The sequence below is a fragment of the Microcaecilia unicolor genome, chromosome 9, assembly GCF_901765095.1.
Source record: "Microcaecilia unicolor chromosome 9, aMicUni1.1, whole genome shotgun sequence".
NCBI classification, from domain to species: Eukaryota; Metazoa; Chordata; class Amphibia; order Gymnophiona; family Siphonopidae; genus Microcaecilia; species Microcaecilia unicolor.
This window is the reverse complement of record NC_044039.1, coordinates 2202387-2230032: the sequence shown is the minus strand read 5'-3', so window position 1 is coordinate 2230032 and position 27646 is coordinate 2202387. Positions and strand designations below refer to the sequence as shown.

At 42.0% G+C, this 27646-nt stretch overlaps 1 protein-coding gene across 4 annotated transcripts in view; it reads left to right on the top strand.

The window, feature by feature from the left end:
• The window catches only part of PLEKHA5 (pleckstrin homology domain containing A5), a 278604-nt gene that overhangs the window by 76522 nt on the left and 174436 nt on the right, over positions 1-27646 (top strand). The window lies entirely within an intron of this gene.

Below are 27646 nucleotides of genomic sequence, written 5' to 3'. Positions count from 1 at the left end.
ATAAACCATAAAGCTGTATGTCTCTGTTGATCACCCCACCCCTCACCTATCCACACCCATCCTGTTAGAATATCAATGACCCACCCCCATCCTCCCACCCTGTCAGACTGTCATAGTAATGCTTGAATGTTTTCACTTATATACACTGTCAGCTAGCACATTTGCTTATTTCCGATCTGAGGAAGAAGGGCAACCTTCGAAAGCTAATCAAGAAATGTATTAAGTTATGTCCAATAAAAAGGTATCATCTTATTTTCTTTTCCATGTTTTATTTTGTTTGATTTCTATTGATAAAGAAAACATCAAAAATATGATACAGTCAGATAATTAATTATAACATGTAATAACATATTAGGAATAATTGTGTGTTTGTCACAAAGCTAAGCTAGCGTATTGGTTATGCTGAAACATATAAGAGAGATGGCATCATTAGTTTATCGTCTTTTGATTAGATATGTACTTAATAGAAAAGCCTTTAGTAATTTACGGAATCTCAGATAATCTTCTAAATACCTTAATTGCTTGGCTAGAGAATTCCAAAGTTTGGTACTCTGATGTGTGAAGCCTGTGACAAGGATTGATTTGTAAGAAAGACCTTTGCATTCTGGATAATGGAGCGTGAGGTATTCTCTAGATGTTTTTATTATATTACGTGAAGGTAAATCAATTAGCTGTTTCATGTAGGAGGGTGATAAACCATATATGATTTGGTAAGCAATCACATACATTTTAAAGATGATCCTTGCGTTTATGGGAAGCCAGTGAAGTTTTAACAAGAGAGGGGAAGCCTGCTCAAAGCGAGGAGCACCGCATACAAAGTGGGCAGCGGTATTTTGTTTTGTTTTTCAATTTTTTAAGGCGTGAGCTCTTAATACCCTCATATATGGCATTTACAGTAATCAAATTTGGATAGTATCAGAGATTGGGTGATAAGTGTAGAGCTTGGGAAGAAAGGTTGCAACCTTTTAAACTTCCATAGTATATGGAAGACGCTCGAGACCACCTTTGAGACTTGAGTTTCGAATGTTAAATGCTGGTCGATGGTGAAGCCCAGGATTTTCATTGATTGATCTAAGAGCATATGATGTGTTGTCAATAATGAAATTTTTTTTTAATGAAATGGTTTGAAAGGGTTGCTAAGTATGAGGAATTTAGTCTTTTCCCAATTGAATTTGAGTTTAATACTGGATGCCCAAGATTCCATCAGATCTAAACTGGTTTTAATACCATGTATAATTTCTAATAATACTCTTTTGAAGGGGATGTAAATGGTGACATCATCAGCATAGATGAAGGAATTAAATCCAGTGGTGCCATCATGCATAATGTGCATCTTTTCATTTTAGTCCTATATTTAGAGTTTTCCCCTTTATTTTGCTGTTGCCGTGTTAGTCCACTTTTAAAACTAATAAATAGAAATAAAACAAAACATAGAAAATAAAATAATACCTGTCTATCGGACTAACTTAATATAAATGTATTGTTAGGCCAGTAAAAAAGGTTTCATCTTATTTTCTTTTCTATGTCTTGTTTTCTTTCTATTTATCCCCTTTATTTTGAAATATAGGAATGCATTTTAATGGAGGGGGGAGGTGAGAGATGCTAGTCATTAATTTTATGACTATGGTATAGAATGTAGGATATTTGTCATGTTTATATTGAGCTTGTGTACTGATGTGTTATTTATCGATTTTCAAATTGTGTTTTGCTTTGCTATCTGCCACTTTTGGATTGGGAAGGTGAGGAATTAAGCCTAAATGGAAATCTGGAAGATTGAAAACTCTTCCCTCTAACCAAAGCTGATCGGGGCTGTTGCTCAAGGCCCACCTCTTCAATGTCGCATTCGGCACCTAACCATTATACCTCTATCCAGGAAATCTAGACTGCCCCAACTTGACATTTCGTCCTTTAGATTGTAAGCTCCTTTGAGCAGGGACTGTCCTTCTTTGTTAATCTGTACAGCGCTGCGTAACCCTAGTAGCGCTCTAGAAATGTTAAGTAGTAGTAGTAGTAGTTGACATGAAAAACTTCCCCACAGTGATGGGAAATATTAGGGCAATGCCAAAAATAGACAAAAATAATATCAGAAAATACACGTCGCAAGAAATTAATATTGGGGCTTTGTTAATGAAAAATGTAAGCCCGCTATGAAGGGGACAGAAGCAAAAAGTAAGGGAGAGATTTCAAATGTAAGAAACTAAATAAAGGAGAAAGGATGCAATTAAAGTAAACTGAAAGTTTCAAAGTTGCAGCAGATATTTTTTGGAGAGGGTTTGTTATCAACTCTTCCGGGGCTTGCTTGATTCCTTGTGCAGTTTACCTCAGCCATGTTCTTGCTCAGTAAGTCCACAGCCAGGTGCCAGTGGCACTGGCAAGATCACCCCTTGATTGGTATTGTGGCTTCCAGAGTCCTTCTGGAATGTTTCTAGATTCAGATGGCTCAGCCTAGAGGCCCTTGAGGGCTGGAGTATGTTCCATTATGATGCTGTCTTGAGAGCAAATTATTGAGACTGCCCAAGTCTGCTTTCCTCACCCTAGGTTGTGAGCATGCGTCTTTGGTGGAAGATTTGCTCTTTGTTCTTGGGTAGTGTCAATTGCATTGGCTGTTTCTCTTCAGTAGGTCAACAGTTAGGGGTCTCCTTCAAAGATGGCTTGAGCACCACCTGTGGGAAGTTCCAGGATAGTAGGCTGTGAGGCTGGGGACAGGCTAAAGCGGCTAGGGCTGTTCAGCTTGGAAAAAAGGCAGCTGAGGGGAGATATGATAGAGGTCTATAAAATAATGAGTGGAGTTGAACGGGTAGATGTGAAGCGTCTGTTCACGCTTTCCAAAAATACTAGGACTAGGGGGCATGTGATGAAGCTACAATGTAGTAAATTTAAAGCGAATCAGAGAAAACGTTTCTTCACTAAACGTGTAATTAAACTCTGGAATTCATTGCCAGAGAATGTGGTAAAGGCGGTTAGCTTAGCAGAGTTTAAAAAAGGTTTGGACGGCTTCTTAAAGGAAAAGTCCATAGACCGTTATTAAATGGACTTGGGGAAAATCCACTATTTCTGGGATAAGCAGTATAAAATGTTTTGTACCTTTTTTGGGATCTTGCTGGGTATTTGTGACTTGGATTGGCCACTGTTGGAAACAGGATGCTGGGCTCGATGGACCTTAGGTCTTTCCCAGTATGGCAATACTTATGTACTTATGACAGTAGTTTTTCTTGGATGTTGTTACTCCCAGGGTTACTGTTGCAGTGGGAGGTGCTCAGGGTCAGAAAGTTGTCACCTTGAAAGTAAGGCACGTATCAAGGTCTAATCTTTATTCCATGCAGAGTCCTAAGAACTTTGGTACATTCCATTTATCTGGTCTGGTCTAGCAAGATGATAAGGAACGTGAAGTTTGTTCATACCTGCCAATTTCCTTTCCTTGAGATCTGCTAGACAAGTCTAGGATCCACCCTAGAAGATTGTAGCTGAACCTTCCTCTCTAACCTCCAGTGACTAAACGGAGCTTTCAGGCTTTTCATGGTGGTAGTTCCAGCAGTACCTGTTAGTAATTCCCTTTCACCTACAGATATATTCCCATCTGCTAAGGACTTCGTGCTTCAAGGTGGTAGTTTCTACTTCGTGGAACTCATTATTGTTGGATTTAGATCAGAGTTCTCCTTAAAAAAATTCAAAGGTAGTCTTAAGACACATTTCTTCATCAAGGCTGTTCCTTTTGCAACCATCTGAGCAATATTCACTTACGTTATGTCCTTTCTTGCACAGTCGCCTTCCCAAATGTAGCTTGGAATAATAATTCTTATTTCTTCCAGTTTTAACCAAAGCTGCCTTTTGGGATTTCTTTTCCCACTCATTATTCTTATATAAATGTAAACCAGTTACATACTTTGCTTTTATTTGCAGTATATTAAACAAAGCTAAAATATGAAATATAAGAGTTTTCAGTCCTGTGAAGCTGTTAAATATTGCTGTTCTTCACGGGGCTTTTTTTCTCTGCTGCTCTAGAATGTTGTACTTGAAGGGTGTGCTATAATCTTGATCTTTTGTTTTGATTTATAATGTTGCTAAAGGCTTGAAGATCTGTTTTGTCAATAGAATACTAGCAGGTGCAGGGTTGCACCACTAGTGAGAATGTCATTGAATTGTCAGTGTTCTCTGCTTCCATCTGCTGGTTGTGGGGGCATAATGCACTTCTCTGGACTGGTCTGACAGGACCCATGGAAAGGACATTAGCAGGTGAGAACAAATTTCACCCTAGGATCAGTTGGTATTTCAAGTAACCCGGACTAGATGCTGGGCTTGTTGGCTCATCGGTCTAAATTCTTATCCTGCATTATTGGTCTGACATTTTGTTAAAATTGTTCTTCATTTATCCTCCTTTAGTTATTACTTTCAACCCTAAAATTCTCAGTATATGAATCAGCTTTATTAAGACAAAGGCTTTAATGAGCACACGTTTGCCACTGCCTGTCAGCTGAGCTAATATAGAAAGCTTGTTGCTTTGCGCTTCTGCTGCGAAGTGTCGAACTTGTGTTCTTTCATAGGGCAGTTTTCTAAGGAATTCTCTGTGGAGAGATGACGCCTTTTGAAAAAGTCTCTTCCACCTCCACAGGGATTGTGTGTATTCTGTCAGCAGTTTGAGTACTTTTCCCTGAGGTCCACGTAGGCATTTCATTTTGAAATCTCTGGAGAGTTCCCCTAAACATCAGCTTACAGAGAATGTTTTCGTAAAGATTGAAACCATAGGTAATCCAAACATAATTATCAGATTTAAGACTAAAGGAATGGGTGAGCTCAAAACACAGCCAGCGAACGTCATCCTTTGGCTCCTTGTTCAGTTTCCATGTCTGTGGATTTTTAGCAATTAATAGAATTTACAAGTAACTCACTATAAGTGGTGAAGCATAAATAAGGAAGAAAAGACTGAGTTTCTGACTGTCGGCAAATTCAGAATATGGCCGCTTCCAAGAACATCACAGGTCTAAAAAAAAGACCTCCTTCACTTTATGCAGTCTTTCTCTCTGTGTACACTTTTGAGACGAGTATAAGCCTTTAAGGAGGGAATTCATCGAGCTTTGTTAGGGCTTTAACATGTGTTAAGGGAATTAATGTGCGCTAAATACTGAGACGCCCATTTTATACCTTTGGGCTTCTTAGCACTTAGTGCAAGTCAATTCTCTTAACACACTTTAAGGCCCTAATGCTGCTTTATGAATTCTCCCCTAAAAGATCTCAAAATGAAAGCAAAGTGACTTAGCTGTATTGAGAAAAATCAAGATTACAAACACCTGGGCTTAAATTTCTATAGATGCAAAAGTTTCACATCCAAAGGTCACACTTTCTTCTTATACTGGAAACTTAAGTCCACGAACTACCAAGTTCTTGCTGTGACTCCAAAATCCAAACTCCGGCATTTATTAAAAAAAAAAATAAAAAGTTGTAAATTAAAAGATGTATAGATAAAATCATTAAAAAAAAAAAAAGGCCAAGGGAGATCACGTGCTCGTTTTAATCAGTTAAATGACTACACTTGAGAGTTTTTAATACTCACCTACAGGGTTGCCGGGTGGCGTAAAATTTCCCAGCCCAACTAATGCCAACAAGTCACTGAAAAAATAGTGATATGATGTGAGGTTGGGGTTCCATCCTATGTACTCTGCCTCCTCCTTGGTCCGTCCTCCTCCATGTGTACTGCTCAGCTGGCCGACCCTCGTTCTGCGTCCCCCCTCCGACTGTGCCTGCCCAGTATGATGATGTCACGTGGCTCACCTACAACAGTCTGTCCTATTGAATGAGGCTTGAAATGCAAAGGGAAATGGAGCTGCCTTGTTTGAATACTGCCCCCCAAAAAACGCATAACATGGTATAAGTAGTCTAGGAACCAGCAACCACTGGGAAATTGCCCCCTACCAACTTTAAAAACCAATCCAATTGGGTGGGAAAATAGCTGAATTGGCAGCTCTGCTGACCTAAACTTGGACCTGGACTTGGAAAAATTCCGCATTTTTAGGTATAACTTGTCTGGAATGTTTTTACGTTTAGGGAGCGTGCCAGGTGCCCTTGACCTGGATTGGCCACTGTCGGTGACAGGATGCTGGGCTAGATGCACCTTTGGTCTTTCCCAGTATGGCACTACTTATGTACTTATGTACTTATTATCACTGGTTTAAAAAAATAATAATTTCCTATGCCCTCTTCTAATATTTCAGCCACACTGAATAAGCCATTCCCTCAGATCACTAGCCACAAATTTTCTCAGCTGCTTTTAACAGATCCTCTTCTTATCCACTGTCTAGATCTTCACTAATTTATTTTTCATTAAACATAAACAGAGACAAATCCTTTTTTAAAAAATAAAACTTTTACCATTTTGAGCATATTAAGCAGGTTCCTGAGCATGAGGTAAATACTGTGGGAAGGATTTGTTTTATGAGTGTTTCAAACACGTTTTTTGGGTAATAAAAAAACAAAGTCATATATTCTGGTTGTAACTTTTGTCTACCCCTCTATTTTGGAGGTGATTGGAGGACCCCGATGTAGCTTCTTTGTCAATTGAAACGCTGACCAACATCGGAATTTGAATTTAGAAATTTGTGGACCTAATTTTTAGTACAGGGGTGGGGCAACCACAGTCCTTGAGGGCCACAACTTACTTTGATTTTCAAGGTTTCCACAATTGAATATGCATGAGATTGATTAACCTACTTCCAATGTATGCAAGTAGATTTCATTCATATTCATTTTGAAAATCTTGAAAATCCCACTGAATTGTGGCCCTCCAGGGACTGTGGTTGCCCCACCCCTGCTGTAATATAGGAAGAAAGTGTTACTTACAGAAGTAAAACCTTGCATCAATAGACATTCAAGCACAGGTGTTTGGAGTCTTGATTTTTCAACACAGGTGAGTCACTTTGCATTCATTTTGAGATCTTTGTTGCTTTAAAGGGTCATTTAAAGACTTAACATTTGTTTCGAAAGTGTACACAAAGATTGCATAAAATGAAGCAAGGTTTTTTTAGACCTGTGATATTCTTGGGAGCGGCCATATTCTGAGTTTGCTGACAGTCAGAAACTGTTTTGTCCTCTTTATTTATCCTTCACCATTATAGTGAGTCACTTGCAAAATCTATTAGTTTTTAGCAAAGCTTTAATCTGTGTGATTCACTTGTGATTCTCTTGGGTTGTGTGATTTTTTCAGTAACTAACAGGTAACGTGGACATCTACAGGCCATTCTGGAAAACTGCAGCTGTTATGGATCCAATTTCTTACGGAATATAAAACCTCAGCAGGGTACACAATGTCATTCAAAAGTAGGAAGTATTTAGGATGTAAAAGAAATTGTCGTGGTAAAGACCCAGACGCATGCCCAACCCTTCTCTTGAGAAGAAGGCAGAAGTGATGTCTAGGATGTGGAATGCTAGATTGTAGAGGGAGTGAGGGAAGATATGACCAAAGGATTAACATCCTTATGAAAGCCCTGTGCTTAAGATGGGGCTGGAAGGTGGACGGAGAGGTTTTAAAATCCTTTAATGAGGACTTTGCAATCATATTTGGGAGTCAGGACTCATAGTTTGGGAACCAGTGCTTCAGAACATGGACTTGGGAGAAACAGAAAAACGGACAGAAACTACCATTCAGTCTGTTGAATGAAGCAGCTGCAAAAGGCTAAGGTATCAGTTTTGAAGTTAAAAGGTAACTTCAGTCATTTTAGATTTTCTAATAGGAAAGACTGAATGAAATGGTGAACATAAGCACCCTCACACTTTGATTGAAGCAAAATCTTAATTTACACAGCTCCAAAGTTGAAACAGCCATCTCGAACAACCCTAGAAAGAACAGATAAAGTTATTTTCTAAAGAAGTTTAAAACTCTTGATATACAAAAAGTCAGAGTGGTTTAAATAACAAAATCAGACTTCCCTTTTGTAATTGTGAGGTTTTGTCCACCAAAGTAAAACAGTTCTATTTCTTTGTCCATGCTACAGCCCAGCTATCCCAAACTTCATAAGTAGCACTTTGTTTGGAAATTAGGAAGTCCACAGTTATAATGAAATAAAAATGTGTTTTATTTTTTAAATCCTTCTCACCTCTTTCCAAGGATTTGTGCAACTAAGGTACTGTACTTTCCACCAGTAGGGGGAGCAGGTCATTGTCATTCAACTTCCTCCTGTTCAGAAATCAGATGAACCTGCCACAAATTGAATTCATATACAAGCGCATTTTCAAAGCACTTAGCCTTCTAAAGTTCCATAGAAACCTATGGAACTTTGGAAGGCTAAGAGGCATATTTTCAAAGCACTTAAACTCCCAAAGTTCCATACGTTTCTATGGAACTTTGGGAGGCTAAGTGCTTTGAAAATAAGCCCCTAAGTGCTTTGAAAATATGCCTAATAGTGTGATAGTAAGTCAAAAGGGGTAACAATTGGGAAAGGAAGAGAAAAGTCAGTAAAGTGGAGCTCTCCGAGTGCAAGAGCAGTAACACGACGAAACCGATCGTTTCTACATGGATTGTTTCCGTCTCTGAGTTTATGATCTAGTTTTATCAATAAACACCAAATGGATGTGAAGATGGTCTCTCATAGATCAGCCATCCTGCACGCTGTGTGTTGAACATTTGCATTGCAAATACCGGCGGCCTCTTTCGGGAACCCTTGTGAATGAACTGCTGTTTCTGTCAGAATTAAAAAGCAAGATGTTTAATGCAATACCGACATCCTCATGAATATTTATTCCCATCTTGCTATCTTTGGTAGTCTTCAGGCTACCCAGATTATAATCAGTCATTCAGTAGCACTTTTCTTCTGAAGAAATTTATGAAAATGATTACATTTTTCAAAACAATTTTGTTTGTGTGGCAGAGTCACTGCAGATAACTGTGTTTGAATAAATTGTGAAAGCTTTGTGAGGTAAAAGAGAAGCTTGTCTGTAAAGAGGAAGGAGGGTCTGGAATTGTTGAGAGCTGTTTTGAGGACACGTCCTCTGTAATATTGTACCGGCTGTTAGTATGTTTTATCAAGGAGCTGTGTTGGAACCACGTCCTCTGTAATGTGTCACGGCTCTACAGTGCCTCCCGCCTCGACACACCTTTCTTCCTGATGGGTCCCGCAGTGCTCCCCACTGTGGGCAGTTGGGTCTGGCAGGCCTCTGGCCCAGCCACCTCTGGGGTCTTTGGGGGAAGGGGGGTTCATAGGGCCTCACAGTGCTTCTGGGTAATGGCCTCCTAGGGCACACGTGTGCACCAAAGACGTGCCCTTATTGGGGCAGTGTGCAGGAGTTCCAGGAAACTGGGGAGCTGCACTTCCGGTCTTGGGACTTTTTGAGGGGGATTCTTGCCTCCCCTCAGCCCCTTCACAACAGGTCTCCAGAAGCTGTGGCTTGTCTCCAGTTCTAGCCTTGCCTGTTGTGTCTCCAGTTCAGCCCTGCCTTCTCCTGCTTTGCCTCGTCTAGATCCATTTTTTGAGTTGTCCAGCCTTTCCTCATCTTTCTCCAGTTCCAGCCTTTCCTCATCTTTCTCCAGCCTTTCCTCATCTTTCTCCAGTTCCCGCCTTGTCTTCAGTCAAGCTCTGTCTGCCTTGTCCAGCCTTGTCTCGTCTGTCTCCAGTTCCTGCCTTGCCTAGTACTTTGCATAGTGCTGTGCCTAGCCCCACTACCCAGTTCTCGGCTAAGGCCCAAGGGCTCACTTCCCTTGAGTCAGTGATATGTTGTACCGGCTGTTTGTGTGTTTTATGGAGGACACGTGTTGAGGACACGTCTTCTGTAATAAATAATGTATCGGTTGTCTGTTATTTGTTTTTACTGTTTGCTGCTTGTAAAACCCTTGTCAAAGAAAGTGAACTCTAAGAAGGAGCAAAAAAATGTACTATCTGGGTAGACAAAAGCTTCAAATGCTGTAGAAATATATTAAATAAAACCAGATTTAAATCCAGCTGGGTCTTCCCACCTGTTAGCATAAGTACATAAGTACATAAGCACTGCCACGCTGGGAAAAGACCAAAGGTCCATCAAGCCCAGCACTCTGTCTCCGACAGCGGCCAATCCAGGCCCCAAGAACCTGGCAAAAACTCAGAATTTAATAACGATCAATGGACTTTTCCTTCAGGAATCTGTCCAGACCCCCTTAGAAGTTGTGCTCTAACTACTGTTTCCTGTCTTGTCAAGGCAACCAGATTTTTCCAAATACAGACCCTTTATTTGCAGGTTATTTCTTAATTTTCTACTTTTAGTGATAGGAACCCAGTAGAGAGGCTGAAGTTAGGGTGACTGTCTACACTTTTTGGATGAATGACCTGTGGAGTGAATGGTTCGTTCCATGATGGTTGCTGAAGTAACACTTGTATTTCCTGCTGTACTTTTGCATTTAAAAAAACAAAAAATCCCTAATTTCACTGGTAAAAATCTAACCAGATACAAGACAAAACCCAGGGAAATGTACTCATGTAATCAAAACCAATTATATTAATGTGTTAAGAGGAGCACCCGCAGAGATTCAAACACCCACGTGGCCGTCCCTTAAGACCACTGTTGTGTGACATAGCACGTCATTTGCCACTGCTGATCCAGTTCCTTGAAGAGCGTTTTCTCTTTCTTCACAGTGTCGTTTTTACTGAGATTTGCTATAGATGTTATACAACAGGGTCACCACATGAAGGTACTTGGCAAAACTTTGGAACAAAGAATGAGAATTCTGAGCTGAAACATTTTTGTAGTTTTATAAAAATGCATCGGGTGGTCCTTTGGTGGACCCTGAAAGCTCTTATTAGACAAAATTAGATTTGGAAGCCTGACAGGTTTTGTGATGTGTGGAACTGTGGCATTCTGTGACCAGTTCCTCATGGGCTTTTGCTGCTCATGGAGAAAAGTTTGTAAGAATCTTCAGAGAAACCTTGGTGAACAAACCAATGGTACAATTGAAAAATCATGGCTAGTGTGGCAAAAATAAAAAGTTATTCAAAGGCAGTGGAGGCACTTGAGAGTCTGTTAGTAGCATCCAAATAATTTGTAATTCATGAAGTCACATTTCTTGTTTCATGAATACGTACAGCCTTATGATACCGGAGCTGCTTCTGGTGTACACGCAGTGGCTCTGATTTGATTATAAAAGGAGGTGGTTTCCCCGTCGCTAATTTGCCCAGTGTTTCTCCCTTGTAAAGATCAGAGCCAGGATTCATGGACGTAATCTAAGTATGAGAAACCAGGTCCACCTAATCCAGGTGGCAGGTTAAACAAACAGTAGCATTAATAACTTCTTGTTTCAATTTTCTTTTTATTTTGGAAATATTATTAGCATTTACTGAACCTTAGCATGAATCAGCGGCTCTAGGTATAAAGACAGCAAGGAACTGCTGAAGAATAGTCTAAGAGAAGGAGGTATGCGTTTTATTCTGGATCATGGCAATGCAAGAAATCTGAACTATTATAGCAAAAAGAAAGGTGACATAGGAATCCAACCAAAATGCTCCGTAAGAGTCCAGGAGCAGGGAAGCTGTTAATGTTGCTGTTTTTAATATATGCTGGCTGCAAAAGACGTTCCTCTTCCCTTGCACGATGGCCTGACACAGGTTGGCCAAATGTCAAGGTCAACAGTCTTGCTAATTTGGGTAAATATTTAGATTATTACAAAACTCGATGGGAAAGACGTGAATGGGGGAAAATTTAGGTGATGGGTTAAGTCTGGGAATATGTAAACAGGATGATAGAGAATTAAGGAGGAAGCTAGCAAAAACTGACTTGTAGAAAGAGCGATATGATATGGCTGATGACCTGGATGTGCTCACTCATGTAAGCAGCTGGGATATATTCTTAGCAATGTGGACCAGAATAATTGGACAGACTGGATGGTTCAACTGATCTTTGACATCCGCTAGTATATTACTGATTCCACTAAGGGAAAACCCACTGGTTATTTATGCATGGATAATGTATTGGTGCTGTTCTGTATAGAAAGAAAATTGAGTCCACTCGAAGTTCATTATTTTTATTAAAATGTTTGTTTCCTTGATACGAAGTTCTGGACTCTCGCTGTTGATAAATTTGTACATAGGTTGTTAATGATAGGGCAATATTCAGAGACATGTTGGACTGAAGTTAGTAATAAGCCAATACTGCATTTCCATTGTACAAAATGACACAGAGAACATAGAATGGAGAAAAACAGGGCCCCAAGAGTGTGATTTATTTAAGATGGAGAGAAAACCATTGACAGGACCTGAGGCTTATGCAATAATGTCACTTATTAGAAAGCTCATTAGCAGCAGTTGAAGGCTGTAGACTGGGTAGTTCTGAGAGGTTGGGTCTTACACACCAGTGCTCATGTGGCTAAAGGTCAGAATGCTGGGTACTTTTTCATACAGTTAAATGCACATCCATTTATTCACTGCAGTCCATGTGCTTTGAAATTTCAAGTCTAATGGAACACCTAAACTTGAACTCTGGTTAAACTTCTGTATCCACCTTCTGCAGTCAGGCCATAAGCAGATCACTCAACTTCCTTCTGAAATATTAGCTTGTAAATTCTGGAAGACCAGTGTGCGGTGGCAGCCAGGGCCGCCGAGAGACTGGGCTGGACCCAGGGCAAGGCCGCCCCCCTCCGTCTACCATCGGGCTGGGCCCCCCTGAATTCAAATCATAGCGCCTCAGCTCGACCTCGCTCCGTGTGAAAGAAGCGCAGCAGCGGCAGTCTGCAGATTGCCTCCCTTCGGGCCTTCCCTCCCTGTGTCCCGCCCTCGCGCAAGTTACGTCAGACGAGGGCAGGACACAGGGAGGGAAGCCCGAAGGGAGTCGATAAGCACACTGCCGCTGCTGTGCTTCTTTCACACAGAGCGAGGTCGAGGTGAGGCGCTATGATTTGAATTCAGGAGGGCCCGGCCTGGTGGTGAACAGAGAGGGCGGGTGGAGGGGACTGCGGCGCCGTGCCCCCCTTGGGGGCCCAGGTAATTTTGTCCCCCTCTGCCCCCCCTCTTGGCGGCCCTGGTGGCAGCCAGAACAGCAAACAGAATTATTCGGAAAGGGATGGAAAATAAGACAAAGAATATTAGAATGCCTCTATATCCATGGTGCAGTTTTAGTGGGTGCAGTGCACTTCAGGCAGGCAGACTCAGGCCCACTCCCTCCACCTGTTATTGAGCTTGTGTACTGATGTGTTATTTATCGATTTTCGAATTGTGTTTTGATTTGCTATCTGCCACTTTTGGATTGGGAAGGTGAGGAATTAAGCCTAAATGGAAATCTGGAAGATTGAAAACTCTTCCCTCTAACCAAAGCTGATCGGGGCTGTTGCTCAAGGCCCACCTCTTCAATGTCGCATTCGGCACCTAACCATTATACCTCTATTCAGGAAATCTAGACTGCCCCAACTTGACATTTCGTCCTTTAGATTGTAAGCTCCTTTGAGCAGGGACTGTCCTTTTTGTTGTTAAACTGTACAGCGCTGCGTAACCCTAGTAGCGCTCTAGAAATGTTAAGTAGTAGTAGTAGTAGTTGACATGAAAAACTTCCCCACAGTGATGGGAAATATTAGGGCAATGCCAAAAATACACAAAAATAATATCAGAAAATACACGTAGCAAGAAATTAATATTGGGGCTTTATTAATGAAAAATGTAAGCCCGCTATGAAGAGGCTGGAGGAAAGGAGGAACAGGGGTGATATGATACAGACGTTCAAATATTTGAAAGGTATTAATCCGCAAACAAATCTTTTCCAGATATGGGAAAGCGGTAGAACGAGAGGACATGAAATGAGATTGAAGGGGGGCAGACTCAGGAAAGATGTCAGAAAGTATTTTTTCACAGAGAGGGTGGTGGACGCTTGGAATGCCCTCCCACGGGAGGTGGTGGAGATGAAAACGGTAACGGAGTTCAAACATGCGTGGGATATGCATAGAGGAATCCTGTGCAGAAGGAATGGATCCTCAGAAGCTTAGCTGAAATTGGGTGGCGGAGCAGGTGGGGGGAAGAGGGGGTGGTGATTGGGAGGAGAGGATAGGGGAGGGCAGACTTGTACGGTCTGAGCCGGTGATGGGAGGAGGGACTGGTGGTTGGGAGGCGGGAAATACTGCTGGGCAGACTTATACGGTCTGTACCAGAGCCGGTGATGGGAGGCGGGACTGGTGGTTGGGAGGCGGGAAATACTGCTGGGCAGACTTATACGGTCTGTGCCCTGAAAAAGACAGGTACAAATTCAAGGTAAGGTATACACATATGAGTTTGTCTTGGGCAGACTGGATGGACCATGCAGGTCTTTTTCTGCCGTCATCTACTATGTAACTTGTGGTGGTAAATGTGAGCTCTTCAAAACCTACCAGAAACCCACTGTACCCACATCTAGGTGCCCCCCTTCACCCATAAGGGCTATGGTAGTGGTGTACAGTTGTGGGGAGTGGGTCTTGGGGGCTTAGCACACAAGGTAAGGGAGCTATGTACCTGGGAGCTTTTTCTGAAGTACACTGCAGTGCCCCCTAGGTTGCCCAGTTGGTGTCCTAGTATGTGAGGGGGACCAGTGCAGTACGAATGCTGGCTCCTCCCATGACCAAAGGGCTTTTGCATGTGGTTGTTTGTGAGATGGGCGTCCTTAGTTTCCATTATCACCGAAAATCAGAAACGACCAAGTCTAAGGACGACCATCTCTAGGGACGACCTAAATGTCAAGATTTGGGCTTCCCCGACTGTATTATCGAAACAAAAGATAGACGCCCATCTTGTTTTGATAATACGGGTTTCCCCGCCCTTTCGCTGGGACGTCCTGCGAGGACGTTCTCAGGAAAACTTGGGCACCCCTTTCAATTATGCCCCTCTATATCTCCAAAACAATAAAGTGGAATTAGAAAATATTCAAAGAAGAGCAAGCAAAATGGTTAAGGGGGTGAAATTCCTCTCATAGGCTAAAATGGTTGGGGCTCTTCAGCTTGAAGAAAAAGTGACTGAGGAGGGATATGATTGAGGTGTACAAACTTCTGAGCAGAGTGGAACAGGTACTACTACTACTACTATTTAGCATTTCTATAGCGCTACAAGGCGTACGCAGTGCTGCACAAACATAGAAGAAAGACAGTCCCTGCTCAAAGAGCTTACAATCTAATAGTGAATCAATTGTTTACCCTTTCAAAACGTAGAAAGACTAGGGGACATGCCATGAAGTTACATACTAATAGTTTTAAAACAAATAGGAAAAAATATTTTCTCACTCAATAAATACTTTCTCCAGAACTCATTGCCAGAGAATGTGGTAAAAGCAGTTAGCGTTGTGGGTTTAAAATAGGTTTGGTTAAATTCCTGGAAGTAAAGTCCATAAACTGTTATTAAAGTAGACCTGGTGAAATCTCTGGAGGGCGGAAGCATCTAATCTTGCTAATACTTGGGATCCTGTTGGGTACTTATGACCTGGATTGGCCACTGTTGGAAATAGGATACTGGGCTAGATGGACGATGGTCTGATGTTCTTATATTCATACGAATAATCTTTGTTTACCAATAGTAGTATATTTGAATTACTTTGAATATCAAAAATAAAAAGTTCAAATGTTAAAAAATAAAAAATTCTTAGGCATATGTTTTTGGCTTCTTTCTGTCATCTTGTAGAGAGGTGTGGTAGCCGTGTTAGTCCACTCTTAAAGGTTATCAATAGAAATCAAACAAAATAAAACATGGAAAAGAAAATAAGATGATACCTTTTTTTTATTGGACATAACTTAATACATTTCTTGATTAGCTTTCGAAGGTTGCCCTTCTTCCTCAGATCGGAAATAAGCAAATGTTTTAGCAGATAGTATATATAAGAGAAACATCAAAGCATTACTTTGACAGTCTGACAGAGTGGGAGGGTGGGGGTATGCATGGGGACATCAAAGCATTTCATTGATATTCTAACAGAATGGGTGTTGGTAGGTGAGAGGAGGGTAATAAACCGAGGGTGGGGGTATGCATGGGGACATCAAAGCATTTCATTGATATTTATCTTGTAGAAAGAAAAGGGGAAAAGTGCGCAGAGGAGTAAAGATACCGTGATAACCAAGAAAAACAAATTCAAGTTGTGGTGAATGGTTTGAGGGGTTTTGCTTTAGCAGTGCAAGTGTGAACTGTGTTTGCTTTATAGGACAGGTAGTCTGTGGCTGTGCAGTGCAAGTGTCTTAACATCTGCATTAATGATGGAGCTGTATATGACATCTGTGCTATTAAGAGGTTCATTCAGATGCTAACTGCACTTAAAAGTTAGTTAACTGATTTGCATTTAATTTTGTGTATTTTAAGGTTGGAGCTTTTTAGCATAATGTTGCATTCGATTACCTTGTTAGCCTTGATTTTGTGTTGACGTTAACAGAACTATTCATTCGTTTTTGTCCATTGGTTCCCTAAGTTAACTGAGAATTGGTATCGTTTTCCTTTTTAAGTAATAACTATATAAAAATAACGAGTAAGTGGAACAAACTGTGCTTTGTAGGGATGCCCTTAGGACTTGTTGATATGTCGTATCCACAAGGAAATGCTCTTTTTATGCTGCCGCTGTGGGACTAGGATTTGTACTGTGACATGTTACTAAAGCGATGCAGCTTAAAAGCAGACACAGGATTCATCTCTGCTTTATTCCTTTTTCCATAGCGAGTTAAGAAAACGGATGGTGACAGCTTAGTAGTAATTGATGCTTAACCCAGGGTAAATATCGTCGTTTGATCTTGGGCAAGATATAGGGCCCCTTTTACTAAAGCTTAGCATGTGCTAATAAACGTTAACATGCGATAAATGTCACATGACCTCATAGGTGTAAAATAGGATCCACGGCATTTCATGCATGCTGAGTTTTAGTAAAACGGCCTCTTAATTCCCCAAGTTTTCAAGACCCATATAGGAATGTATGTGTGTGTGATATAAATATATAGGTATATCAATCTCTCCATCTATCTATATCTGTCTTTTGCCTGATGTTATTTATTTATTTATTTGTAGCATTTGTATCTCACATTTTCCCACCAATTTGCAGGCTCAATGTGGCTTACATTTGCCGTAGTGGCGATTGCCATTTCTGGTTAACAGAATTACAAATGATATTGCATTCAAGTGCGTATATACATGGTAAAAGAATACATTATGGTATTGCAATTAGAAATTTTTGTAGTGCGATTTTTATTTTTTGTTTATTTTTATATTTTGCTTTGACAGAAAAGCTCAAAGCTGTCTTAACAGTGCAGAAATGTAAATCACTTTTATAAAAGTCACAAAAGACAATAAAACTGATTAGAACAACAAGCTAAAGACCAAGGAAGCCAGAGTTCAAACCTCTCTTCTCCTGCTGCTGCTTTTTGGGATCTTGATAAGTCTCTTACTCTCCATGACGTCAGGTATAAACTTTGATTGTGAGCCCTACTCTATGTATTTGCATTTACATTTTTGGATTTGATTACTCTTTTTTACAAACCCAGATTCAGAGTGAGTTACATTTCAGGTAGCCCAGATCCTGAATTCCAAATAAAACTATTTGGGTTTCTGTCAGGTACTCGTTACCTGGATTGGCCTCTGTTGGAAGCAGGATACTGGACTAGATGAACCATTGGTCTGACCCCCTCCACCCCCAATGTTTTTCCCTAAAGGACCCTTTTGGTATTTTGGATCAGATGCAAATCAAGACATTCACAGGGCATTGTAATAATGTAACTGGAATATCACTAATTCCTGCGTGACTGCCTTAAAGTCTGCCTGAAATAGAAACGATTTTAACTGGGTTCAGCTGCAGTTTTTGACTGCCTTATGTTTTGGACTTTAAGATAAGCAGTAAATCATTGAAATCCGAAATCCCTGATTTTTAACCCACATGTAGGCATATTTTCAAAGCACTTAGCATTCCAAAGTTCCATAGAAACCTATGGAACTTTGGAAGGCGAAGTGCTTTGAAAATATTCCTCATGGTCTCCGTTTTCCTTGATTTCACTTGTTCTCATCCAACATGAGCCGGTGGTGGGAGGCGGGGCTGGTGCTGGACAGACTTCTACGGTCTGTGACATGAAAATAGCAGATACAAATCAAGGTCAGGTATACACATAAAGTAGCACATATGAGTTTATCTTGTTGGGCAGACTGCATGGACCGTGCAGGTCTTTCTCTGCTGTCATCTACCATGTTACTGGGGCTCATTTTCAAAGCACTTAGCCTTCCAAAGTTCCATAGAAACTTTGGAAGGCTAAGTGCTTTGAAAATATGCCTCATGCATGTGACAACTTCCAGACACTCACTCATGTGGTGGGGGGGGGGGGGGGGGGGGGGGAAGTGGCCAATGAGCTGAATTCTGGAAGCCAGGGCTCAGCACACTTCTGCCAGTGGCACTTGCTGACTTTGAACAAGTCACTTTGCCTGGCACTGCTGCCTCCGGTAGTCACTTAGAAATAAGCTCTTTAGGAGAGGGACAGTTGCTCCTGAATCCTTATCACTGTTGTACAGAAATACTGTAAATATTTATTCATAGCTGTTGCAGGAGGTAGATGAAGTTGTTGATCAGTGTACGGTTACTAGTGCAGATCAAAGCACTGCATAGTGTTTTCAACAAAATAGGGGAGGGGATGGAGCCCCAAGAAAACCCATACTTTAAGCACAATTGTTTAGGACAGTCATTCTGTGCTGTCACATTTTGCATTCTCTCGGACAGTGGAAACTCTGAGCTGCTTCATCTCCTGAGATCCGTCTTGTCTAATCTCTTTACCCCTAGAGCAAAGGCGATTAACTGCAACTAACACCAGAATTGTAGACACGGAGGCTCTGATTTACAGTGAAGATGTATCAGTGCTGTGTGGGCAAGACTCCGAGCTATCATTTGATTTCAGAGAATTATGTAGTTCATGATGTCTTAACAAAGAAAGAAGAAAAAAGGTCCACAGGGAAAGAGAAAAAACACACAGTGACAGTGGACATGGGGACTACAGCAAATAGCCAAGGCAAAGCACGAGCAAAAGTGTCCAAAAGTTTATTTGCCAGTGGTAAATCCGGCCCTAAAGAAAAGACCCGGCATGGGCCGTGTTGGGTCGAATCCTGTCAAATCGGTAAACTTCACAGACTCGTGTAAACCTGTAGAACAAACGTACTCCTGAAGTGATGATAATTCTTGGTGTCCTGCCTCTTCTGCTGCTTTATTTGTCATCGAGTGATAGTTTTCAATAACTGCAGGGCCAGACTTCTTTTTTTCTTTTTAATATGAGACATAGTATGATTTCTCTTCAACAGACATTTCAAAACCTCTCCCTTCCCACTTAATTAACCATTTAGGACCAGAACAAGGGAACAAAGAGCTGCCTTCAGCTGTTTAAGACACATCTGGAGGTTTGCTCTGCATAGTTTCACTGGTGGTGGTTTGTCATTAACACCTACTCAGGGGGTTTTCTCCATTTTAATAATTCTCTCTTCAGTGTCTGTCCTTGGTCGAGGGCCACAAACTCGGTGTATGTGCGTCCTGAGTCTGGCCTTCGTTCCTGTTATCCACACCTCACAGGGAGTATGAGTGCATCTTCACAGCAGGAGTGGAATTTGGGCTTGAGGATCATCAAACACAAATCTCCTGCATGAGCCAGCAGGCCGGCAGCACAGTCTGACTGACAATAGACATCTGCAGGTGCATTTTCAAAGCATTTGGACTTAACCTGTGGAACTTTGTAAGTCTAAGGGCTTTGAAAATGAGCCCCAGTATAGCACAGTCACTGGTGTAGGAAAAGTCGTGCTCTCGTCGCAGATAGATTTGTAGTGCTGAATTCTGTTTTTACCAGATGAGGGCACCTTTTCTTCACAGACCAGCAATAAGGCTATAATTCCGGTGCTTTCTAGGTCGTGTGTTTCGTTTCCTGACATGGGGAATGTGGCTGGCTGCACAGAGCGGGGTCTTTCGCAGCTGCTTTAAACTGAGTTTGGGGCACGTTGCCCTCTGTGGACTGCAGTATTATTTATTTACCTCCTTTTTGAAGGAATTCATTCAAGGCTATCACGTAAGGTAATAGAGGCTTTATAGCTACTGAAATGCTAAGTAACGCAGTATTTTTATCAGCAGTTTCCAGTAATGTTCAGCTGCTCCCTGACTGCACGTACAGAGCAGTCTCAGGTAAATAAAATAATGCTCCTTCTTTCTTGACACACCAAAAGAGATGAAATCGAAGATGCTCAGGAGTCTCTCTGGGTTCCTGGTCCTTGATTCAGGACTTTCCACCGTCAGGGCTCACTAAACATTTTTTTTGTGTGCATGTTTAGTCCTTGTGGTGTGATAGTTACAGCCTGTTCCACTTTCGGACACCATGGATCGGCAATAGGCTTCTTCACTCCCTCTACCCTACAGTCCTCTCATGAACCCTCTTTAGTTCCCATCTCACATCCTGGACATTCTCCAGTCACCTTATCCTTCTACAGCTTAATTTTTGTCCTCACTCTCTTCCCTCCAGCAAACACCTACAAGCCCCTTCATGCTCTCCGTCATTTTCCATGCACTATCTCTGCTTCTGTGTACTCCCAATAATATCCCCATCACCATTGACAGCATTATCATTGCTGGTGCCATGATCCCTTCCCCAATTCCTTGAAAGCTCCTCCCAGATGGTTTAGGGCTTGGAGTAGGTCTGTGGCAGGGCCTTAGGCAGCCACTAAACTTTACAGTCCCTTCCTCTACCTCAGAGAACCCTTCGCTTCCTTGAAATTGGATGCCATTCAAGTCTGACATATTTCTTACACCTTATCTTTTCTCCAGGGTATAGACCTTATATAAACCTTTATCCCTATATCTGTTGATCATTTTAGTAGCCGCCCTCTGGACCGACTCCATCCTGTTTATATCTTTTTGAAGGTATCGGTCTCCAAAATTGTACACAATATTCTAAATGAGGTCTCACCAGAGTCTTATACTGGGGCATCATCACCTCCTTTTTCCTACTGGCCACTTCTCTCGCTATGTACCCGAGCATCCTTCTGAGTTTTACCATGGTCTTTTCTACTTGTTTGGTCATCTTAAGATTATCAGATACAGTGAGCCCCAGGTCCTGCTCTTCTTTTGTGTACCAAAGTACTTCACTCACTCAGTTTATTTATTTATTTATTTAATGTTTTATTCCACACCATCGATGGGTTCCAATTGCAACATCACAATACCAGACAAAATTTAAATGCACATCATGCTGACGAAAATAAAACATGCAATGTCAACAAACTTCAAAAGCTTGCACACAAAAAAGTTGTACCACTCCCTTAAATTTTTGCAGCCCACATGCAGGACCCTGCATCGTTCTTAGCATTAACTGTTACCTGGTAAATTCTAGACCCATCTACAGTTTCACTAGATCGTCCTCTTATGCATACCTTTCAGTCTCTGCTCTTTTGTAGGATGCCAGGAAGCAGGTGAGCCGCTGTATGACACACTGATTGCAGTTTTTGTGTAATATTGCCCAGTAAGTCCAAGGCTTACACGCTCCATTAATTCATGTGGGCAGTAATTACAGCAGGGCACACTGTAGTTAAATTATCTTTATGTAGAAAAGGGCAGCCTTGACACAGTGACCAAGTAGTGTTACTGCTCTCTTTATCACGGCTGTGATTTACAGTTCCTTTGTGACACGTGGAAATGAAAAGAAAAGATGATACCTTATTTTATTTGGACTATCATAAGTACATAAGTAATGCCATACTGGGAAAAGACTAAAGGTCCATCGAGCCCAGCATCCTGTCCCTGACAGCGGCCAATCCAGGCCAAGGGTACCTGGCAAGCTTCCCAAACGTAGAAACATTCTATACATGTTATTCCTGGAATTGTGGATTTTTCCCAAGTCCATTTAGTAGCGGTTTATGGACTTGTCCTTTAGGAAACCATCTAACCCCTTTTTAAACTCTGCTAAGCTAACCGCCTTCACCACGTTCTCCGGCAACGAATTCCAGAGTTTAATTATGCGTTGGGTGAAGAAAGATTTTCTCAGATTTGTTTTAAATTTACTACACTGTAGTTTCATCGCATGCCCCCTAGTCCTAGTATTTTTGGAAAGCGTGAACAGACGCTTCACATCCACCTGTTCCACTCCACTCATTATTTTATATACCTCTATCATGTCTCCCCTCAGCCGTCTCTTCTCCAAGCTGTATAGCCCTAGCCTCCTTAGTCTTTTTTCATAGGGAAGTCGTCCCATCCCCGCTATCATTTTCGTCGCCCTTCGCTGCACCTTTTCCAGTTTTACTATATTTTTCTTGAGATGCGACGACCAGAATTGAACACAATACTCATATTATTTTCTTTTCTTTATGTTCTTTTATTTCTATTTATTACTTTTAAATATGGACTTACATGGCTGCCACACCACTTTGTCAAATTAGTGTCTACGGGCTTCTTTTAGACAGCTGCGCTAGCGATTCCCACATGGCAAATGACAGGAAGCCTATAGGAATTGAATGGGCTTCTTCTCATTTGCCGCATCAGGAATTGGTAGTGCGGCTTTGTAAAAGAGGCCCTAAAAGAAGCCCTAAATTACCGTCCCGTGCTTTGGGGGAGAAGAGGGGAACAGGATAGTAAGGTCAGGTGATTTGGATTTCTTTATCCATAAGATCTCTGTTATAGGCTTCAATTTCTCTGGATTGGCTCTGATCCAGATCACAGTGGCATTTAGACATGAGCTTAAACTTCCCACAGACTCCAGTATTTTAGTTGAATGTTATCTGTATAAAAAACCCTCATTGCAGTGGCTCTAAATAGATGTTAAATAACATTAGAGAGCTCTGAGCCCTGAGGGACCCTTAGAGAGAGTGTAAATTCCATCATGGTGCCCTTTGATATATCACTCATTGCTCTTCAAGGAGAATGAATGTCTGACTGACATTTGTGTGTGTAGGGGGAGGTTGATAATAAACAGAAATAAATCAAAACAGAGAAAAGAAAATAAGATGACACCTTTTTTATTGGACTAACAATACATTTTTTGATTAGCTTTCGAAGGTAACCCTTCTTCAGATCGGAAAAAATGTTTTGTTTTTTTTAAATCCTCCAGAAGAGTTTATCTAGTCAGCATGAGTTTTTCTACAGGTTTAACGCCCTGCATTCCGACTCATTTGGTTAAGTAACCTGTACCCTGACGTGAAAAAGCCATGATGTTTTGCTTTCGTAGGACTTGGCACAATCTTTTTGTGTGGAGAGGTTAGAGAGTTCCATGTGAAGCACATGAGGCATCTACAATCCAGAAGATAATGGTTTGGTGTTTAGGCAAAGTGAAAAGTGCTAGCTCTCTTATTTGCTGTACTCAATGATCCTGAAGCCTGGCTTTGATGCGCCTTCCTTTCTCCCAGTAATATATTTCACGCTGTGCTGTTTTTTAGCAATGCAGAGCATGTTTCTAAAAATTCTTTCCAACCCTACTGTGTGTGCGTGTGTCAATTTAATGGCGTTCCTTTCCTTTTTTTTTTTGTTACATTTGTACCCCGCGCTTTCCCACTCATGGCAGGCTCAATGCGGCTTACATGGGGCAATGGAGGGTTAAGTGACTTGCCCAGAGTCACAAGGAGCTGCCTGTGCCGGGAATCGAACTCAGTTCCTCAGTTCCCCAGGACCAAAGTCCACCACCCTAACCACTAGGCCACTCCTCCACTGTTGCTACTATTTGAGATTCTACATGGAATGTTGCTATTCCACTAGAAGTCGGCCCTTGCAGATCACCAATGTGGCCGCGCAGGCTTCTGCTTCTGTGAGTCTGACATCCTGCACGTACGTGCAGGATGTCAGACTCACAGAAACAGAAGCCTGCGCAGCCTTCTAAATGGAATGTTGCAAGTGGAATAGCAACATTCCATGTAGAATCTCCAATAGTTGCAACATTCCATGTAGAATCTCCAATAGTAGCAACAGAATCTCCAGTAGTAGCAACATTCCATGTAGAATCTCCAATAGTAGCAACATTCCATGTAGAATCTCCAATAGTAGCAACAGAATCTCCAGTAGTAGCAACATTCCATGTAGAATCTCCAATAGTAGCAACATTCCATGTAGAATCTCCAATAGTAGCAACAGAATCTCCAGTAGTAGCAACATTCCATGTAGAATCTCCAATAGTAGCAACATTCCATGTAGAATCTCCAATAGTAGCAACAGAATCTCCAGTAGTAGCAACATTCCATGTAGAATCTCCAATAGTAGCAACATTCCATGTAGAATCTCCAATAGTATCTATTTTATTTTTGTTACATTTGTACCCTGCGCTTTCCCACTCATGGCAGGCTCAATGCGGCTTACATGGGGCAATGGAGGGTTAAGTGACTTGGCCAGAGTCACAAGGAGCTGCCTGTGCCTGAAGTGGGAATTGAACTCAGTTCCCCAGGACCAAAGTCCACCACCCTAACCACTAGGCCACTCCTCCACTTAGTTTGTAAACCGCTGAGTTCTTGTTTAGGTAAAGCGGTATAGCAAACTTTTTTAATAAAATTTAAATTTTGCTGCCTATGTGTTTATCAGGGAAAGGTGTGGGTCAGGAAGCAGAAAGTCACAAGACCAAAGAAACCAGGAGCAGCAGAGTAGTCATCAGGAGCAGGAGGAACAAGATGATCCCCAGGTGAGCCATTCAACCAGCAAACGTGTGTCTTTATTTGCCTTCGGTTCAGTCCTCAACCAAGACACACCTCACAGTGGTCCTGTGGGAGCTTCCAGAGGTGTGTTTGCCTTACTGAAACTCGGAGGACAGCTGTCCTCTGGTGGTGGTTTTGGCTGTGCAGTGCTTCCAAGGACCACAGGTTTGATGCCCCTGTCCTTAGTTGTGTGTTTATGTCTACATTGGTAGATGTGAATATCTGTGTTGCATGTGTGTGTGTGCATGTCTTCCCTGTATGTGTATGAGAGACAGTTTCTAGCCCCAGTGTGTCGTGTGAAAGAAAAATGAAACAAAATCTAATATCACATCTACCCATTAGATGTCAGTCAAACCAGTGGCGTAGCCAGACTGCTGATTTTGGGTGGGCCTGAACCCAAAGTGGGTGGGCACAAAATTTTCTCTCTACCCCCCTCCCCCAGCAAAATGTAGTCACACTCAGATACATTTGTCACACAGGGTAAAGTGCTGCTTTTCAGTGCATCAGATTTCAGAAAATTTATTTAATAGCCTAACACCCTTTTCAATGAGCTTTCAGAGGCCAAAACCTCCTGCCTCAGGTCAGTATAATGCTGTTACGGTATCCTCGCCTGACCTAAGGAAGGAAGTATTGGTCTCTGAAACTTTATTAACACCATATTACTTTATCCTAAATTAAAAATAAAATTATTTTCTTTACCTTTGTTGTATGGCCATTTACTTTTTCTCATTGTGTTGCTCCCAGTCTCTAGATTCTGCTTTCCTTCGTTTTCGCTTAACTCTTCTGCCACGGTTTCCTGGCCATTTCTCATTTTTCTCTCCTTTTTCTTTGCTTTCTTCAATATTTTTCTGCCTCTCTCTCTCTCTCTGTTCAGATTTAATTCATTCTTACTATCCATTCTTTAATTTCCTTCATCTACTTATGGCTTTTCATCTTTTTATCACCCTTGTTCTCCCCATGCCCCTTCCTCTTATTCTCCAATCTTTCACTACTCCCCCTTTCCATGCAGCAGCTCTCCTCTTTCTCTCCCCATCCTTCCAGTGTCTCCCCTCTCTCTCCCCATCCTTCCAATAGTCTCCCCTCTTTCTTTCTGCATCCTTCCATCCATTGTCACCTCTTTCTCCCTATCCTTCCATCCAGCGTCTTCCCTCTTTCTCTCCCCATCCTTCCACCCATCTACCCTCTCTCCTGATCCTTCCATCTAATGTCTCTCTCGCCCTCCTTCTAACCAGTGTCTCTCTATCTCTCTACCCTTTTCTGTTCAGTGTCCCTTCTCTCTCCACATCCTTCCAGTCTCTCCCCTTTCTCTCTGCATCCTTTCATCCCTCCCCTCTTTCTCCCCATTCTTCCATCTGTTTTCCCTCTTTCTCTGCAATCATTCCATCTGTTTTCCCTCTTTCTCTCCCCATCCTTCCATCTGTTTCCCTCTTTCTCCCCATCCTTCCATCTGTTTTCCCTCTCTCTGCCATCCTTCCATCTGTTTTCCCTCTCTCTCCCCATCCTTCCATCCATTTTCCCTCTTTCTCTGCCATCCTTCCATCCGTTTTCCCTCTCTCTCCCCATCCTTCCATCCGTTTTCCCTCTCTCTCCCCATCCTTCCATCCGTTTTCTCTCTTTCTCTGCCATCATTCCATCTGTTTTCCCTCTTTCTCCCCATCATTCCATCCGTTTTCCCTCTCTCTGCCATCCTTCCATCCGTTTTCCCTCTTTCTCTGCCATCATTCCATCTGTTTTCCCTCTTTCTCTGCCATCATTCCATCCGTTTTCCCTCTCTCTCCCCATCCTTCCATCTGTTTTCCCCTCTCCTGATTCAGGCCCGCCAGCCCTGGAGCGAAACAGGGGCAGTGATGTAGGGAGACGGGAGGAGCCTGCAGAGCCAGCAGCCAATGCCTCAAGGCTGCCTGCGGACCTGGTGCCGCGCTTTTTTTTTTTAAACATTTTTTCTCGTTAGCGTTGGCGCTCAGCTCAATCAGCTGAGCGCTTCTTCTTTTTGTAGCGCCGGCCCTGCTGCTCAACTGGAAAAGCAGCAGTGGCCGGCAATGGGAGCTGGGGCTGGCGTGGGCCTGGAGGAAAAGTGGGCGGGCGTGTGTGTGCGATTGGGTGGGCGTGCCAGAGTTGAAATTGGGTGGGCCTGGGCCCACCCAGGCCCACCCGTAGCTACGCCCCTAAGTCAAACCGATGTCAAAGGATGGATGTTACGATTTAACCACGGGGTGCCACAGTCCCCAATCAATAGATATTGCTGTGCTTCTTTAGCACTAGGTTGCAGTATTCATAGATTAGCAAACCTACATGGTTCAATCACTAGGTGCCAAATTAGAATTTACAAGCATGGACATGAAATGCACATCTGAATCACTAAGAGCCAGCCCAGAGGTCTGTTATTTTTTTTGCAGTTGCTCTTATTGCCTTTCCCATAGAAATGCATTGTACCATATTTTGGGAATTCTTTTCTCTAGAACCTCTAGTCTAGTCTGGCCCATTTTCAAACTTGTATCTTTCCTCCAGGTCAGATATGGTTGTTGCATAAGTACATAAGTGTTGCCATACTTGGAAAGACCAAAGGTCCATCGAGCCCAGCATCCTGTTTCCAACAGTGGCCAATCTAGGTCACAAATACCTGGCAACATCCAAAAAAAGTACAAAACTTTTTATACTGCTTATCCCAGAAATTGTGGATTTTCCCCAAGTCCATTTATGGTCTATGGACTTTTCCTTTAGGAAACCGTCCAAACCTTTTTAAAACTCCGCTAAGCTAACCGCCTTTACCACATTCTCTGGCAAGGAATAATTACACGTTGAGTGAAGAAAAAGTTTCTCCGATTCATTTTAAATTTACTACATTGTAGCTTCATCGCATGCCCCCTAGTCCTAGTATTTTTGGAAAGTGTAAACAGACGCTTCACATCTACCTGTTCAACTCCACTCATTATTTTATAGACCTCTATCATATCTCCCTTCAGCCGCCTTTTCTCCAAGCTGAAGAGCCCTAGCCGCTTTAGCCTTTCCTCATAGGGAAGTCGTCCCATCCCCTGTATCATTTTCGTCGGCCTTCTCTGCACCTTTTCTAATTCTACTATATCTTTTTTGAGATGCGGCGACCAGAATTG